Source organism: Anguilla rostrata, chromosome 9 (genome assembly GCF_018555375.3).
Source record: "Anguilla rostrata isolate EN2019 chromosome 9, ASM1855537v3, whole genome shotgun sequence".
NCBI lineage: Eukaryota > Metazoa > Chordata > Actinopteri > Anguilliformes > Anguillidae > Anguilla > Anguilla rostrata.
This window is the reverse complement of record NC_057941.1, coordinates 42,486,835-42,504,553: the sequence shown is the minus strand read 5'-3', so window position 1 is coordinate 42,504,553 and position 17,719 is coordinate 42,486,835. Positions and strand designations below refer to the sequence as shown.

The window sequence follows — 17,719 nt, the reverse complement described above, 5'->3', positions numbered from 1 at the left end:
TGAACTTGAAGGTAATTATTTATGTGTATATATGATAAACATGAAGTTCACCATTTAAGTTATGGAAAAGGGGTAGGACCATATAATTTGTGTATACTTCTTCCTACTCCTTTTCGGACATGTAATATTTATTTTGTTTATGGAGAATTTGCTTTACATGCTTACTGTTCATTTTATTGGTTATTCTTTTTGTGTGTGTTTGTTTTCTTATGTTACACGTTCGAAATAAAATAAATTCAATCCCTCCATCCAGCTAGTTTCGCTGAATCTTGGCGAGTTTTCTATCCGCTGCAGCTCTTCCTGATACGACGGACCTTACCGTCCCGTGTTTTTGTTGCGGTCAATACGGCGAAAATTTACATTTAAAAAAAACTCAGCAACATCTCATCTCAACGTCTCTTTCCAAATACCATGTCACGATTACTCACGAATATCCATAGAGCAAACGTGTGCTCGGTTTCCATAACTATTTCTTCTGTTGAAGTACGCCAACTGTGTATATCCGCGCAGTCTCAACCAAAAGCACGTGAGTGTTAGAGTTCCTTTTTGGGCCAGCCTGGAAGTTTCTTCTGCCGTGGGTCCCCTAGGTAGATTTTCAGTGCTTTTGTCCACAGGATTCTCGATTTATGCAGAAAATAAGGTCTGTGGTTATCGTAAGCAGGTTTAACACTCACGTAAAAATTGGGATGGCAAGTATACCCTATATACCTATACAGCACAGAGGATTTCGGACTTTCCAGGGTTCCCTACAGAAATAACTATAATGACCACAGACTCTTGGCTCTCAATTTCTGTCCCTTCTGACTAATTTCAACAGACAGAATTTCACATCCTCATAAATAAGGCCCACATTTAAAGGGATTTTGCACGTTTTCCTTCTTATTCTTTTTCCTGCCCGATTATATCACAAATGCTCCAGGCCAACAAAGAATGTGTCACTTCTTCGGACATTTAGGTTCATCAATAAAAACATTGAATAGACACAAAATGAATATATGTAGTGAAGAGATTGTATGAAGACGATTTCAAAATTCACAGAATTATTAAATCATGAAATAATGTTTACAACACTTTACAGTGTGGCCATGATGCATGGATTTGGACGGCATTTATACAATTTTCAGGCACTGGTCACCAAATTCCACGAACAAGGGTTCCTGCATGGCAACTTTCACGATGGCCGCTTTATCCTCAGCTTGGTCTACAGTGAGAAGCAATTGTCTGAGGTGTGGATAACACAGCAGTGCCTCAATTCTTTGATTCGCCTGAGGAAACCAAAAGAGAAGGGTTTAAGTCCAATAATCAAAATTAGGATGTGTTTAGGTACACTTTTTTTTTTTTGCTTATGTTCAGCTCGATAAGTGTGAACAATTTTATTAACAGTACAATATGGTTGAAGAGGGTAAATAATCCCTCTAAACATGAAAAGCACCCAATTAAGAAAACTGACAGCTTGTAAAAATTCTGGGATTGCGGTTGGAACGAAACCCTACGTACACAAGGGGTCTCCAGGACCAAGTCTGGGAACCACTGCTCTGGGGAGGTTATGATCTGCAACGTGACTCGTGGCAAATTAAATAAAACCATGCGAGTTTAATGGTCAATAATAAAATGGCCCCAATACGTCACCCCATTGGACATTTAGGTTGGTCAATAAAAACATTGGATACAGACACAAAATGAATATTGAAGATATTGTATGAAGATGATTTGAAGCAGGACGCCTAAGCACCCTGCCACTGATACAGGGATATGGTAATTCGGCGCTCTCTACCTATGGGTCCGGGATACAACCTGTAAAATACGAAAAACTGTTCAATTAAACGTAATGGTCACGTTAACCAAGTGTCCATGACTGAGTAAATAAGTTCACTACACACTGTTACTTCATACAACGATTACAGATACTACTACTCCAGTGCTCTTGCCAACCTTTATTTGTTTAAAAAGCTTTACAACACTATGTAGCCTACGTCAACGTCAGTGACAGAGGTATTGTTCACGCATGTTATTGATTTTTTTCCACACGGCTTATCACACCTGGGGAGTTCGAATGTCTGCGTCCAACACCGTTGCCCAAGGAGGAAAGCGCCCGACAGGATTCCGACCTGTAGACAGCTACCTCGTACTCCCGTGAAGAGAATCTCACTCGTAAAAAAAAATTTGAGATCGAAACAAGGGATATTCTGGTCACTAAGCGTGGCATAAATGACGAGAATGGGCCCTGTTTTGCCGCAGCGGTTCGAGACAGTCCCGCAAAAGATCTCTTCGGCCTCCTACAGCAGGGCTTATGTTTGGCCACAGGCAGGTGGAGGTAATCAGGCAATTAGGTAGGCTAATTAGCTTCACCTGCGCTACCCAGGCAAACCGAGGCAGGGAACGTAACAAAAACCATCTAAAGAGATTATTATTCCATTTATCATGTAATCCTGTCATCAATTTCATGACATTCCAGACAGACTTGAGGTCACAGTTATTAAATTTGAACCTCAATTTTATTCTTATTCTCAGTTTCAGAATGGATTTCTTTTCTGATTTAAGAATAAATACTGCCCCCGCCCCTTCTAAAAGCAGCCTTTTTTCCCGAAGCAGACTTTTAATTTTTTTGAGACCCAAGGCTTATTATTTGGGTAAAAGGAAACAACATTAGAGAGAATCATACTGTCCACACAAAATGATATATAGCTGCACAGTACAACAATATAGCAACTTGTTAGTAACTCACTTTTTAAAAGCACATTACAGCTTTGAAATTTGTGGTTTAGACATTACTGGGTAATTTATGTCATAGAAGAGGGCTCTCAATGTTATCCAGAAAAGGCCCGTGTGGGTGCATGCTTTCCTTCCAACCAAACAGTTACACACCTGATTCTACTAATCAACAGGTACAGTCACTGCTAAGGACCTTAATTAGTAGAATTACTGCTTGGAACAAAAGTCTGCTCCCACGCTGGCCCTTTCTGGATAAGCTTGACAAAGCAACAAAGCAGGCTTATATTAACTACGGATGCTATTGCCTAAACTGAAAACCCTATAGAGGAAAAAAAGCCTTGGAAAAAATTCTCCTTCATGATTTTTGTTGTATTTAAAAACAGACCAAAACATAAATTTCCCATCAATGTATTCTTTATTTATTGACTATTCATTTGATCTTTTCAGAAACTACTAGATTTCAGATGGTATGATAGCTATATTTCAGTAAATTACACCCATACACATTGCCTGTTCTTGTACACCTTTGTGACACCTGCCCATCGCAGGTCACATTACAGTCACATAAAGTGGAATACAAGTAGGACATTTTCTCAGGAACAGGATCCAATGCCATATTCAAAGGAGCACCACAGTCTCCAAGTAGTTGAACCACATTCAAAGGGGTACAGTACAGCCATCTCTTCAGTCCGTGATTCTGAAATTAAATGCAGTTTCCTCTGATTTAGTGATTCCTCTATTTCACTAGTGCGACTATACAAGTTTGAATGAACACACATAACACAGGTTTTCATTAAGTCTGCGTCCAATCGATACAAATGAGATAATAAAAAAATTATAAAAAATTCAATTTATTTGTGGAATTTGTATCTGTGGGTTGAACTTAGGTGCATCTGTTAAAGTCCAAGTGGACCAAATCATCAATGTCACACAGATAGAAACATGGGATGACTCATACTGACTGCCTGGTCATGTAGCTGGCTTTATTAGAAAAATCAGAAAATAAGTTGAAATTGGCTTAAAAACAAATGTGTTATATTAATGACATTAATATTTAAAGAGAACTAGACCACCGGTACCTTGATACACAGTAAGCAGGTTAATAACTAATCACATTTGTGGTCAAAGTCTAGTTGATTGTAGGGCTAGTCATTTCTGTCGGACATCCCTGACCTCAATGCTGTAGGTGTTTTTAAATATTTGTTTTACTGGAAGGGTTTCCAAACTGTTTATAATTTGATAAAATGTTTCAAAATTTTGGAAAAACCTATCTGCAATACCCCAGGACAAGTGAATATATAAGACAGGAGGGTGCTGCTACCTTTGGAAGATTTTCTTGCAACCTGTTCACTCAGCATGGATGTGCTTACTGTGGCCGCTGTCCTCAGCCTCCTCTCTGTGAGTGCAGCTAAACCCCTGAACTGTGAGGGTCTCGATCAGCCTTTGGCCCTGAATGAAACTCAGGTAAACCATTGCATTCCGACATGAGACACATCAATGTATGATGAAGACACATGGAGTCAAATAATATGCATTTAATTTTAGTTTAACCATATAATTATGTATTACCCATGTATGTGTGATTCAAAATTACAGGAGGTCTTTTTCTTTTCTAACTGTTAATATTATGTCCTGTCTGTATAGTGTCTTGTCATTTTTCTATCCATTTTAATTCCATGTAAGGTGACCCTGAGTGTTCAAAAAGGTGCCTGATAAATAAAATGTATTATTAGTATTACTATTATTATTATGATTATGATGATGATGATGATATTATTAAAATAAGGCAATTGTGGATGTATAATACAGACTGAGCAGAATTGGGGATATTTCACATAATGTTAAGCACATAGGCATATATAATACAAAATATCAAAATAGCACTAAACTCTTGGAGAAAAAGCTGAAATAGAGGAGACAAAATAACTGTCAAGCTGGGTAAAGTTATTTGCTTAACAATACCACATTGACGCCTTCCCTCTCTGATGTTTGTTTTCAGATATCAGGGAAATGGATTTTCATTGAAGGAACAACAGATCACCAGAAATATGCTACAATACTGAAAACAGTGAACAGCTCCTTGATAGATTTTGTGCTGCCATCACATAATGGCACTTCTGTCATGAAACAGAAAAATATGATGTAAGCAGCTTCAAATCATTCACATCACTTTAAAGAAGGCAACCGTCCTCACTCGATTTTACCATTACTAATGTGGCTTCTTTTCAATTGCAGGAATGGAAAGTGTCATTATTCTGTTCAAAATATGATTTCTTCAAACAATACCTTTCATGTTTCTCGTAAGTAATACATATGCATCCCTCTTTTTTTGTAGCAGATGGTAGTTGGGTCTTAGGAATTTTTACTTGAGATGCATGCACAATTTCAAGATATTTATAGGATGTAAATGATTATATTATCAAGTCAGTAAGTTTGAATATATAAGCAATTCATGAAGAACACATGAAAAACCATACAATTACTATGACTATGAGGCAACAGTTTGTCTATACTTGAATGGCGGGTGAATAATCTTGAAACATTCAGGGAAAATCTTGTTTCTCACGGAGAAACATACATTTACCCTCAGTATGGGAATGAGAAATAATTCTGCAAACATACTAACCAAATAGGCTTACAGGATCTGTTTTCATCTTCATAATCGCCCTCCCATTGTTAAATTTCCCTGTAATCAGTGACCTATTCCATGCATTCTGACCCGCTTTCAGAAATTGTTCTAGGACATTGTTTACGTCACTTCAAATAGAGATACTTGATCATTTAACAAAGCTATACATACTTCCTACTATGGTATGCCTGCCTAACAAGAACTCCTGAGGCCATTTTATCAGGGTGCTTTCTAACAGGTACACTGATTTTTGATGGAATTTAGCAAGCAAAATGGACAGTGGGTTGGACCCTTGGACTATGATGGCCCGAGAGCTTCTGTTAAAGCAGAAACAAAGATTGAAGCTGTAGGCTCATTGTCACAGTGTTTTTTTTTTGTTGTTGCGCATTTGGCACGCTGAAGACTGAAACATCTGTGCTTATTGTGTTCCATAAACCTATGTTATAAATGATCAGCTTGAGTTTTCTAGCAAGTTCTGTCCATGTTTTTCTACTCAATGTGACAGCTAGCCTCAGGACTATGGAATCCCATTTCCCCCACAAAAAAGAAAAAAAAACGTTGACTTCATTGTAACTTCATTTATCAGTATTACGAGTGAATTCATGAGAATTCAAACTTTTTTCTGGCAATTGTGAGTTTATTCCTCACAGTTCATAGTTTTTTCTCACAATTGCAGGTTTATTTAAAATATATAAAAATATGTTCAAGTATATTGCTAGTGGATTTGTGATGTTTTGTTCACTTTCATATTTTAAGTAGGCCACAACACAGGTAGCAAGTGGCTCCGGGCTGGATGTGTGCCGATTCTGACTGGCTGAAGTCAGCACGGCTGGGCCGGAATTTGCGCAGAACACTGGTTAGAAGATCCAAGCAAAAAGATAACATTAGTCACCCCATTTAACTAACAGCCATCAAAGAAAATACAGTATGTAGCAGTGGCTAGCGAAGCTAGCTAGCAACCGAGGGCTAGCTAAATGTTATAGCTAATGTTTATTAAAGTGTGTGCATGTTTAGTGGAGGGTTGTAGTTAGCCACAAAAATGCAATATGTTCCAGATGTCACAGGTTCCAGTATTGTCGCCAATGGGCCTATTTCACTCCAGACCTGAAGTGTTAGATGGATGACCATTTTTGCAATTGAAGCTATGTGAAAAACGTAGAAAGCGATACATACATAAGTGATGCATTTTTTCGCAGCTCTATAAAAGTTAATTTTCTTCCCCAGATGAAAATGGCACTGTGACTGGCACCTTCCTGCCTGCCGGTCCTGACAGTCTTGTCCTGAGGTTGCTCAGTTTGGATGTCGGGGACATCATCAAGTCACTCTATATCTTTGGTATGTCCACTCTGGAGGCAGCCATTGAACTTACCCTTTATGTTGCAATGTGATGTGAATGCTAACATAATACCTAATGGGTATATACTGCCATATTTGACTCAATTAAGTGAAAGGAATCAGGCGCTGATGGATGGCCCTTACCTAAAAATTAGTTTTTCATTTTTGTAAATTAAAACAATTCAAAGGGGTTCTAAATAGGTAGGTTTAAGGGTAAAGTGTACAGTACCTACTCTTCATATTTTTTTACTGTCTCAGTCTCTCTGGCTCATATTCCACAGTCCCATGCTAGCTCTACAGGCAATCAACTTGATATTACATGGCTCTGTCCACAAATGATTTTACAGGGAGAACAAAGACGGTGAGCCAGTCTGCCTTGGAGATGTACCACAAACAAGTGAAGTGCCTGGGGTTTCCACAGCCAAGCTTCAAATATGATGGAAAGCAAGGTCAGTGACTACTTTATCGGTTGTGTCTCTACCCAGCCCTGTAAAGGCATTACATCACATTACATTTAGTGGCAGACACTTTTATCCAAAGCAACATACAGTAAGTGCATACCGAAGGTCAGTGCAGCAACTACAAACCACAGGTCTGATAAGGTACAGTACTCATTATGTAACAGTTATTCATAGCCATGAACACATTAAGTTTCGTTCACACTGTAAAAATAGACTAGGTCAGAAAGTTATGGTAAGTCAAAATAGGAGGCGTGGTAATGAGCTTCAACATCAAGATAATGATACGAGTGCAATATAAGTGCTGGATGGAGGTACAAGTGTAACATGAAAGCGCTACAGGAACAAATTAGAATACAAATGATAAGAGCGATTCTAGATTGGGAGTGCCCTGCAGAGTAGCCTTAGTTAGTCCAGGTACAGGCAGAAGAAATGCATCGACACACCACGGTGGAAGATGAGGACAGAGTGGATCATAGAGGAACGGGGAGTTTGGTCCACCACTGGGGAGCTAGGGTGGAGAAGCTCCATGGTTGGGACAAGAAAGAACCATTCACCGAGATGGCAGGGAGTGAAAGTTGCCCTACTGCAGCAAGGTGGAGTGGTCAAGCTGGTGTGTAGGATTGAATTGTGTCCTGTAGGTAGGCGGGTGCTGTCCTGTTGGCTGCAGTGTAGGCGAGAGTCAGGACATTGCACCTGATCCTGGCAGAGACTGGTAGCCAGTGGAGTAACCTCAGCAGGGGAGTGATGTGTGAGAACTTAGGAAGGTTGAAGACAAGTCAGGCAGCAGCATTCTAAATCGTCTGTAGTGGCTGTATGGCACAGGCTTGCAGGCTTGCAAAGTGAGAGGCAGTTACTGTGGTACCATCAACAGTGATTTAGAGTTGTAGTAGGGAGGTCTTGTAAGGGATGAACTGCAGCTCAGTCTTGTTAATCTTGATCTTCAGGTGATGCTTGGCCATCCATGTTGAGATGTCAGCCAGGCAGGCAGATGTTCTCTCATTGATGTGTATGGCAGAGACAAGGAAAGAGAAGAAGAGTTGTGTAACATTAGCTGAACAGTGACAAGAGAAGCTATGTGAATTAATGATTGAACCAAGGGATTTGGTGTAAATGGAGAATAGCAGAGGCCCCAGTAGAGATCCTTGTGGGACTCCTGTAACAAGGGAATGAAGCACAGAGACAGACCCCATCCAGGTGACCTGGTAGGATCTATTTGCGAGAAATTAAGCAAACTAAGTGAGGGCAGTCCCAGAAATGGCCATATCAACTGAGATGAGTATTTTGTGGTTTACTGTGTCGAATGCTGCAGACAGAAGAAGAATCAAGACAGAGGAGAGGGATGAGGCTCTTGCAGTAGCTAGTGCCTCTGTCACTGCCAGGAGTGCAGTCTCTGTTGAGTGCCCGGCTCGTAAGCCTCATCAGATCTTGCCTTAACAATAAAACAGACCATATACTGTAGGTCTGTAAGCACCACACTGTAGTTGTGTCCCTTGTGTGCACACTGCCACTGTGTTACTGCAGTTATGACCCATCTTCACCTTCAACCGTGTAAATTGCATTTACAAGCATTTCATTCCATGCCTTAACTTATGTTCTGCATTTGTAATTATTGTATCCTATTTTCTGAGAAGTCAGCTTGATTGTGATTTTTTATTATTATTGTGAGACAACATGATGACATCAAATGGCCTTATATACCATACTTTATGTAATTATATACACTGTTTTTAATTTGTTTGGTGTACTTCAACTGCAGTAGTAAATATCCAACTACACAGATTTGCACTAGAATGTAAGAAGCATGCACTGTGAATTCACACAACCATTAGATATTGTCATCATCAAAATTTGCACATGATATTGACAAAAAAATCAAAATCCATTGAAGAAAATGTACATTTCCATTTACACAGCTGCATGTAACAGGAAGACAAAAAGTTTGATGACAATTTTTATTCTCATTTACAGATTTCTGTCCTGATGAAGAGAAGCCTGCAGTCACAGAGGAGGAAAAACAAGGCGACAAACAATGAAAGTGCTTGGTGAAAGTGGTCATTGAGTGACATATTAGGTACACTTTAGTGGTAGGAAAATGGCAAGCATTGTTGGGCTGAATGGCCTAGTCTCATCATCATGTTATGTTATGTTATGTTATTTGGAAATAAATGTTACATTTTCCCATGGCATATTGTAATTTCTGTTATTTTCATCGCACACTATTAAAAAAATCATTGAAATAAGGATTCATGACAAAGGGACAAGAAAAATATTAAAAAGCAGCACACACATGATTCTGTAATTAAATAAATCCTAACAAACTACTAACTACACATGTCAATTTTTTGCTGTGTATCATATGCAGTAATATTTGGTTTCCAGAGAAGAGAACATGATCACTCCCACAGTAAAAAAAAAAAAGGAAAAACACAAGACACCCACTTGCACAGCGGCTGACTGAAGAATCTAACATGCCCATTTAGTGAACTATTGCATTTTCTTAAGTGAAGGACTGACACTGCCATCAAGTGTATGATGTTATCCAGCTGTGTCACATTGAATGTGTCCGTAGCCTCTGTTACTACCAGGCCTGCAACTGGGGAACCTTCTCTGGAAGTGTAGTTGAACATACTACCAATGATGTCACACTGAAAGTAGCTGAACTACAGCAAAGCTACAATTTCTCAAAAAATGTAGTTCCAACTATTGTGTGAAATTTTTTTTTGGAATGATCATTTTCATGTTCCCCAAACATGATGTGCATGTGAGCAATGGCCTCTTTTTGCTCACAGGGAGAACCACTGTACAGCCCAGTGGTGTCATGGTCCGGTTTTCCTGTCTGTGTTTCCCTTGTTGGGCCGCCAAATGGCGGCACTTCTGTTTTGTGTCCTGCTCCCCCCCTGTTTGGATGAATTGTATGATTGTTTCATTGTCTTGTTATCCCATCATTGTTCCCACCTGTGTCTTATCCCCTCCTTTTGGTTTGATTGCTTTTTGAGTTCACCTGTGTCTTGTTACCCCTGTCTATTTAAGTTCTCTGTTCCCTTGACTCGGGTGCTGGTTCCTTGTGTTTGTTGCCGATGAATGTTCAGACCATTTATACCTGCCTGCGTTTTTTTTTACCTGTTTGTGTTTGTTCCCGAGTTGTGTTTGTTCCCTGACTTCCATGTACCTGCCTGCTTGTGTTTGTTCCCGGACTTCCATGTACCTGCCTACTTGTGTTTGTTCCCTGACTTCCATGCACCTGCCTGCTTGTGTTTGTTCCCTGACTTCCATGTACCTGCCTGCTTGTGTTTGTTCCCTGACTTCCATGTACCTGCCTGCTTGTGTTTGTTCCCTGACTTCCATGTACTTGAGTTTTGTTCCTGACTAGTTTTGTTCCTGACTTGTTTTGTTCCTGACTAGTTTTGTTCCTGACTAGTTTTGTTCCTGACTAGTTTTGTTCCTGACTAGTTTTGTTCCTGACTTGTTTTGTTCCTGACTTGTTTTGTTCCTGACTTGTTTTGTTCCTGACTTGTTGATTTGCCCTTGTGTTCTGCCTGCCTGCGTTCTGCCCTGACCGTGTTCTGCCCTGCCCGTGTTTGAGTTCCTCTTGTTTTCTGTTTTATTTAGAGATTTTTTGAGTTCGTGTTTTTTCCCTTTGTGGCCTTGTCTGTTCCCTGCTTGTTTGCCTGTCTATAGTAAAGTCTTTGTTCCCCTCCCATTTTGGATTTGTGTTTTCTTTTCCCTCTGCGTTTGGGTCCCCCCCTACCCGCGCCGTGAAGAAGGAACCAGCCAGTGCGGGACCCAGCAGAGGTTTTTTTAAAAAAAATTTTAATCATGCCACCGGAGTGGTGGGGTGACCCGGAGGACTCGCCACCCAGCGACTGGGAGTCCCTCGCCCTTGAGCTTCCCAGCGCCCGGGGCGGGCGGTCACGGAGGCGCCGTGGTCGGGCTGCCTCCCGGTCGGCCAGACCTCCAGCTGCCCAGCCAGCGGTTCCCGGCCCTGCGTCATTTGAAGGGTCTCGACTGGTGATCTTTCCAGGGTCCGGCCCGCGGGGGTCCCGCCGGTCCCGTCCGGCTGCCCAGCCGGGTTCCCTACAGCTGGGGTCTGTGTTCCTGTCCCCTGCCCAGCCCAGACGGCAGGGGCCTCGGCCTGCTCCGCCCCAAGTCCAGGAGGGGCCTTCACGGCCTGCTCCGCCCCGAGTCCAGGAGGGGCCTTCACGGCCTGCTCCGCCCCGAGTCCCGGAGGGGCCTTCACGGTCTGCTCTGCCCCGAGTCCCGTAGGGGCCTTCACGGCCTGCTCTGTCCCGAGTCCCGGAGGGGCCTTCACAGCCTGCTCTGTCCCGAGTCCCGGAGGGGCCTTCACGGCCTGCTCTACCCCGAGTCCCGGAGGGGCCTTCACGACCTGCTCTGTCCCGAGTCCCGGAGGGGCCTTCACAGCCTGCTCTGTCCCGAGTCCCGGAGGGGCCTTCACGGCCTGCTCTGCCCCGAGTCCCGGAGGGGCCTTCACGGCCTGCTCTGCCCCGAGTCCCGGAGCGGCCTTCACGGCCTGCTCTGCCTCAAGTCCTGGAGCGGCCTTCACGGCCTGCTCTGCCTCAAGTCCCGGAGCGGCCTTCACGGCCTGCTCTGCCTCAAGTCCCGGAGCGGCCTTTACGGCCTGCTCTGCCTCAAGTCCCGGAGCGGCCTCGACGGCCTGCTCTGCCTCAAGTCCCGGAGCGGCCTTCACGGCCTGCTCTGCCTCAAGTCCCGGAGGGGTCTTCACGGCCTGCTCTGCCCCAAGTCCCGGAGGGGCCCCCAGAGCCACCTGGAGCCCCGGAGAGGCTCCCAGATCCGCCTCGAGCCCCGGAGAGGCTCCCAGAGCCGCCTCGAGCCCCGGAGAGGCCCCCAGAGCCGCCTCGAGCTCCGGAGAGGCCCCCAGAGCCGCCTCGAGCCCCGGAGAGGCCTTCACAGCCTGCTCTGTCCCGAGTCCCGGAGGGGCCTTCACGGCCTGCTCTGCCCCGAGTCCCGGAGGGGCCTTCACGACCTGCTCTGTCCCGAGTTCCGGAGGGGCCTTCACAGCCTGCTCTGTCCCAAGTCCCGGAGGGGCCTTCACGGCCTGCTTTGCCCCGAGTCCCGGAGGGGCCTTCACGGCCTGCTCTGCCCCGAGTCCCGGAGCGGCCTTCATGGCCTGCTCTGCCTCAAGTCCCGGAGCGGCCTTCACGGCCTGCTCTGCCTCAAGTCCCGGAGCGGCCTTCACGGCCTGCTCTGCCTCAAGTCCCGGAGCGGCCTTTACGGCCTGCTCTGCCTCAAGTCCCGGAGCGGCCTCGACGGCCTGCTCTGCCTCAAGTCCCGGAGCGGCCTTCACGGCCTGCTCTGCCTCAAGTCCCGGAGGGGTCTTCACGGCCTGCTCTGCCCCAAGTCCCGGAGGGGCCCCCAGAGCCACCTGGAGCCCCGGAGAGGCTCCCAGATCCGCCTCGAGCCCCGGAGAGGCTCCCAGAGCCGCCTCGAGCCCCGGAGAGGTCCCCAGAGCCGCCTCGAGCTCCGGAGAGGCCCCCAGAGCCGCCTCGAGCCCCGGAGAGGCCCCCAGAGCCGCCTCGAGCCTCGGAGGCCCCGTCTGCTCTGACCCTTCCGCGGAGGCCGCCTGCTACACCCAAGTTTCGGGCTTTACTTGCGCCTCAAGCCCCGGGGGGGCCTCCGGAGCCGCCTCAAGCCCCAGGGGGGCCTCCGCAGCCGCCTCGAGTCCCGGGGGGGCCTCCGGAGCCGTCCAGAGCTCTGGAGAGGCCTCCAGAGCCGTCCAGAGCCCCGGAGAGGACAACGGTTCCATCTGTTGTCCCGCAGGGGCCGCCGCAGACTGCTCTGGCCGCCCCGCAGGCTAAGCCACCTGCCTTGCCCCCTAGCGTTCGTGCTCCCCCTGGCGTTCGTGCTCCCCCTGGCGTTCGTTCTCCCCCTAGCGTTCGTGCTCCCCCTAATGTTCTCGCGCCCCCCAGTGTCCGTTCTTCCCCTAGTGTTCTCGCTCCCCCTAGTGTTCACACCTTGCCCCCTGGCGTTCGTGCTTCCCCTAGTGTTCTCACGCCCCCCAGTGTCCGTTTTTCCCCTAGTGTTCTCGCTCCCCCTAGTATCCACACCTTGCCCCCTGGCGTTCGTGCTTCCCCTGGCGTTCGTGCTCCCCCTGGCGTTCGTGCTTCCCCTAGTGTTCTCACGCCCCCCAGTGTCCGTTTTCCCCCTAGTGTTCTCACGCCCCCCAGTGTCCATTCTTCCCCTAGTGTTTTCGCACCCCCTAGTGTGTCCAAGCCATCATTGCCCCTACCCAATGCCCCGAGACCTCGCCCTATCCATGTTCCCCACCGTGTATCTGCCTGTGCACCTGCCCCCTTGTCTAGTTGTCTGCCCGCCTGTTTGTCTGCCTGTCTGCCCACCTGTTTGTCAGCCAGTATGTTGGCCTGTCTGTCTGCTCCCCAGGCCGTCAGCTCGACGGCCAATGTGTTCTCCTGCCTGTCTGCCTGTCTGTCTGCGTGTCAATCTGCATGTTTCTTGTCTTGTCTGCCTATTTGTCAGTCCTTGTGCCAGTTTTTGGGTTCCCCCCTCTCCTTCCCTGTCTGTCTGTCCCTTAGTGTGTCTGTTGGTCTTGCCGTGTGTCTCCCCGCCTGCTTGTCCCTTTGTCTGTCCGTGTAGATCTCCTGGTGTTGTTCCTGTGTCTGTCACTCCGTGTTTGTCTTGTACCCAGTCCTGTGTTGTGTGGGTATCTGTTATGTAGAGTCTTGGTGTTTGTCGCGTTGTTCCTGTCCAGTGTTTCTGTCTAGTCACGCCCCAGTCCAGTCCTGTGCGTCTGCCTCGCCCCAGTCCAGTCCTGTGTGTCTACCTTGCCCCAGTCTAGTTCCTGTCCTGTTCCTCTCCAGCCCCGAGTTCCTCTCCAGCCCCGTGTCCGTTCCTGTCCACTCCAGCCCCGAGTTCCTGTCCTGTCCACTCCAGCCCCGAGTTCCTGTCCTGTCCACTCCAGCCCCGAGTTCCTGTCCTGCCCAGTCCAGCCCCGAGTCTTGTTCTTGTCTTGTTCCTGTCCTGTCCAGTCCAGCCCTGAGTCTTGTCCTGTCCAGTCCAGTCCTGTTCCTGCCCCAGTTCTGTGTCCAGTCCCTGTTCCTGTCTGAGTCCTGTCTCTAGCAACCACCCTCTGTTGACTCCCTCCCCGGGTCGGCCTCCTGGGACGTCAGGAGCCGTCCCTTGGGGGGGGTGTACTGTCATGGTCCGGTTTTCCTGTCTGTGTTTCCCTTGTTGGGCCGCCAGATGGCGGCACTTCTGTTTTGTGTCCTGCTCCCCCCCGTTAATTGTATGATTGTTTCATTGTCTTGTTATCCCATCATTGTTCCCACCTGTGTCTTATCCCCTCCTTTTGGTTTGATTGCTTTTTGAGTTCACCTGTGTCTTGTTACCCCTGTCTATTTAAGTTCTCTGTTCCCTTGACTCGGGTGCTGGTTCCTTGTGTTTGTTGCCGATGAATGTTCAGACCATTTATACCTGCCTGCGTTTTTTTTTACCTGTTTGTGTTTGTTCCCGAGTTATGTTTGTTCCCTGACTTCCATGTACCTGCCTGCTTGTGTTTGTTCCCGGACTTCCATATACCTGCCTACTTGTGTTTGTTCCCTGACTTCCATGCACCTGCCTGCTTGTGTTTGTTCCCTGACTTCCATGCACCTGCCTGCTTGTGTTTGTTCCCTGACTTCCATGTACCTGCCTGCTTGTGTTTGTTCCCTGACTTCCATGTACCTGCCTGCTTGTGTTTGTTCCCTGACTTCCATGTACCTGCCTGCTTGTGTTTGTTCCCTGACTTCCATGTACCTGCCTGCTTGAGTTTTGTTCCTGACTTGTTTTGTTCCTGACTAGTTTTGTTCCTGACTAGTTTTGTTCCTGACTAGTTTAGTTCCTGACTTGTTTAGTTCCTGACTTGTTTAGTTCCTGACTTGTTTAGTTCCTGACTTGTTTAGTTCCTGACTTGTTTAGTTCCTGACTTGTTTAGTTCCTGACTTGTTGATTTGCCCTTGTGTTCTGCCCTGCCCGTGTTTGAGTTCCTCTTGTTTTCTGTTTTATTTAGAGATTTTTTGAGTTCGTGTTTTTTCCCTTTGTGGCCTTGTCTGTTCCCTGCTTGTTTGCCTGTCTATAGTAAAGTCTTTGTTCCCCTCCCATTTTGGATTTGTGTTTTCTTTTCCCTCTGCGTTTGGGTCCCCCCCTACCCGCGCCGTGACAAGTGGGGTGAATGAGCAATGTGTGGCAACCGGTAATTGACCACTGGCAACCATAGTAGAGCAGAGTGTTTCTCACCAACCAGAATTAGAGTAAAAAGAGAGGCAGGAGGCAATATTTGCTCAAAGGGGTTTGATTTAAAAAAATAAAAATAAAAAAACTCCAAAAATTAGTTGGTAGTTCCTGTATTTAACTACACCTGAAAATGAGGAAAAAATGTAATAAATTACTACAACCACTAAACAAATTTCAACACTGTTGAACTGGGATTTGGAAGTAGAAAGGCACATTAAAACAGGACCAGCTTAGCTTTCTTTGCATCATATTCATTATTGTAGGTGCTGGTTCCAAAATGATTCTATTCCAAGTCTGAGTCTCTGCCCATCAAGATCCAGTTCTTACACATTCACAATTGCATGCATGCACCATGGCCAACTTGGAGGGCTTTACTGTTGTTAAGTAACCAACCTCTCTTTTGGACTTCGCAGGTATTATAACTATAACTATGTATTATAGTTAGCTTTGAGGAGGAAAAAATGCAAAATTACTTTCACTTGTGCGTGTATTAATTTCCTGTTTTTGGAATCAGAATCTAGTATAAAAAAAAGAAATAATTTCAGATTTTATTCAATTTATTTATACATTTGGAATAGGAATTAGAATCAGCTCCACAATTTTCTGTCATCTAACAACATCATATATCTGTCCTGCTTGATGACTATCATTCCCTACACTATTTACTTATTTGGAAGGGATGATTTAACCAATGAAGACTGACCTAAGGGGCAAAGTGTGAGACAAACATGAGCATCAGGAAAGTGCTGAAGATGACTTAAATGGAATATATTAGTGTCAGAATCTCATTTGTTTTCCTTAAATAAAATTAAACTGAATAGTTATATAAATGTGGAAGTTAACATATCGTTATTACATTCTTCTATTCAGAGTGGGCATCCAGATATTTATGGTTGATTTGCTAATGTTGTATCATTTTTGTTGTATTTTTATGAAATATAAGAATACTTATCATATTTTATCAGATTTTCAAAACAGCAAGTGTATTTTATATACATACAAGAAACATCACACATAGGGGCGTCACCAATTAGCATATTTTCTATGCATTTAGTTTTCAAATTGTACATTTGTATTTACTCTTAACACTTACATTTGTATTTAACATTAACACTCATTTAAGATTTACTTTTATATTTAATATTTTCATTTTATATTTACATTTAAAATGTATATTTATTTATAATATATCATTTTTCAATCTTACTTTAATGCCAAACATTACTCTTAATAATTACAATGTTTTAGACAAATTGTCAAATTGTTCTCTACATGTTTAAAAAAGTAACATTTGAAAACTGTAGTGTATTTAACCGAGTAACCTGTAAAGATATGGCACATGAAGCACCAGTGCAAGTTAATGTAATGCTAACCAAGAACCAAAGTACAAATTCTACATACATCCACACATATACCCATAAAATATTGATAACTAGCTAATTCGCAAGGGTGGACAGGTATAGATGTGACCCTGCATGTGTTATTAGTAGTTTGGTGCTTTTGTAACAGAGCCAAGTATTAGAAATCCACTATAATTACCTGATAATTATATGCTGAGAACTACAGTAAAACACTATGTATGATTTATCATGTAATGTTTTCCTTTAGGAATAGTTTATGACAATGATATGCAAGAAGCATTATATGTCACAGTAACCTTTTTCATATCCATATTTTCAATACTTCATGCGGAATGTAGAAATTAAATGCATTACCCCTGATTCAGTCATTCCTCCATTTAACCAGTCTGACACACAACACAGCCTTTCATGAAGTCTGTGTCCAACGAATACAAATGAGATAATTAAAAACTTGAAACCTAGGATGACTCATGCTGATGGCTTGGTTATGTACCTGGTTCTACTAGGAAAATCAGGAAATAAGTTGAAATTGGCATAAAAAACAAATGTGTCATTGATAACAATGTTTAAAGAGAAGTAGACCCCCAGTACTTGGATACTCAGTAAGCAGGTTAATAACTAATCACATTTGCGGTCAAAGTCTAGCTGATTGTAGGGCTAGTAATTTCTGTCAGATGTCCCAGACTTCAGTGCTGCGAATGTTTTTAAATATTTGTTTTACTGAAAGGGTTTCCAAACTCTTTTCTAATTTGATAAAATGTTACAAATTTTTGGAAAGCTCTATATGCAATACCCCAGGACAAGTGAATATATAAGACAGGAGGGTGCTGCTACCTTTGAAAGATTTTCTTGCAACCTGCCCACTCAGCATGGATGTGCTTACTGTGGCCGCTGTCCTCAGCCTCCTCTCTGTGAGTGCAGCTAAACCCCTGAACTGTGAGGATCTCGATCAGCCT

The 17,719-nt window shown here is 44.4% G+C and overlaps 2 long non-coding RNA genes across 2 annotated transcripts; both read right to left on the bottom strand.

Moving 5' to 3' along the window:
- Positions 1-1,023: 1,023 nt before the first annotated feature.
- LOC135263828 (uncharacterized) lies at positions 1,024-2,435 on the bottom strand. The gene is made up of 2 exons (XR_010332547.1): positions 2,041-2,435; positions 1,024-1,265 (listed from the first exon to the last, which is right to left on the bottom strand). It is a non-coding gene; the product is annotated as an uncharacterized LOC135263828 (long non-coding RNA).
- Positions 2,436-10,137: 7,702 nt separating this feature from the next.
- LOC135263822 (uncharacterized) lies at positions 10,138-15,138 on the bottom strand. Its single transcript, XR_010332546.1, has 2 exons — positions 15,096-15,138; positions 10,138-10,669 (listed from the first exon to the last, which is right to left on the bottom strand). It is a non-coding gene; the product is annotated as an uncharacterized LOC135263822 (long non-coding RNA).
- Positions 15,139-17,719: the final 2,581 nt, after the last annotated feature.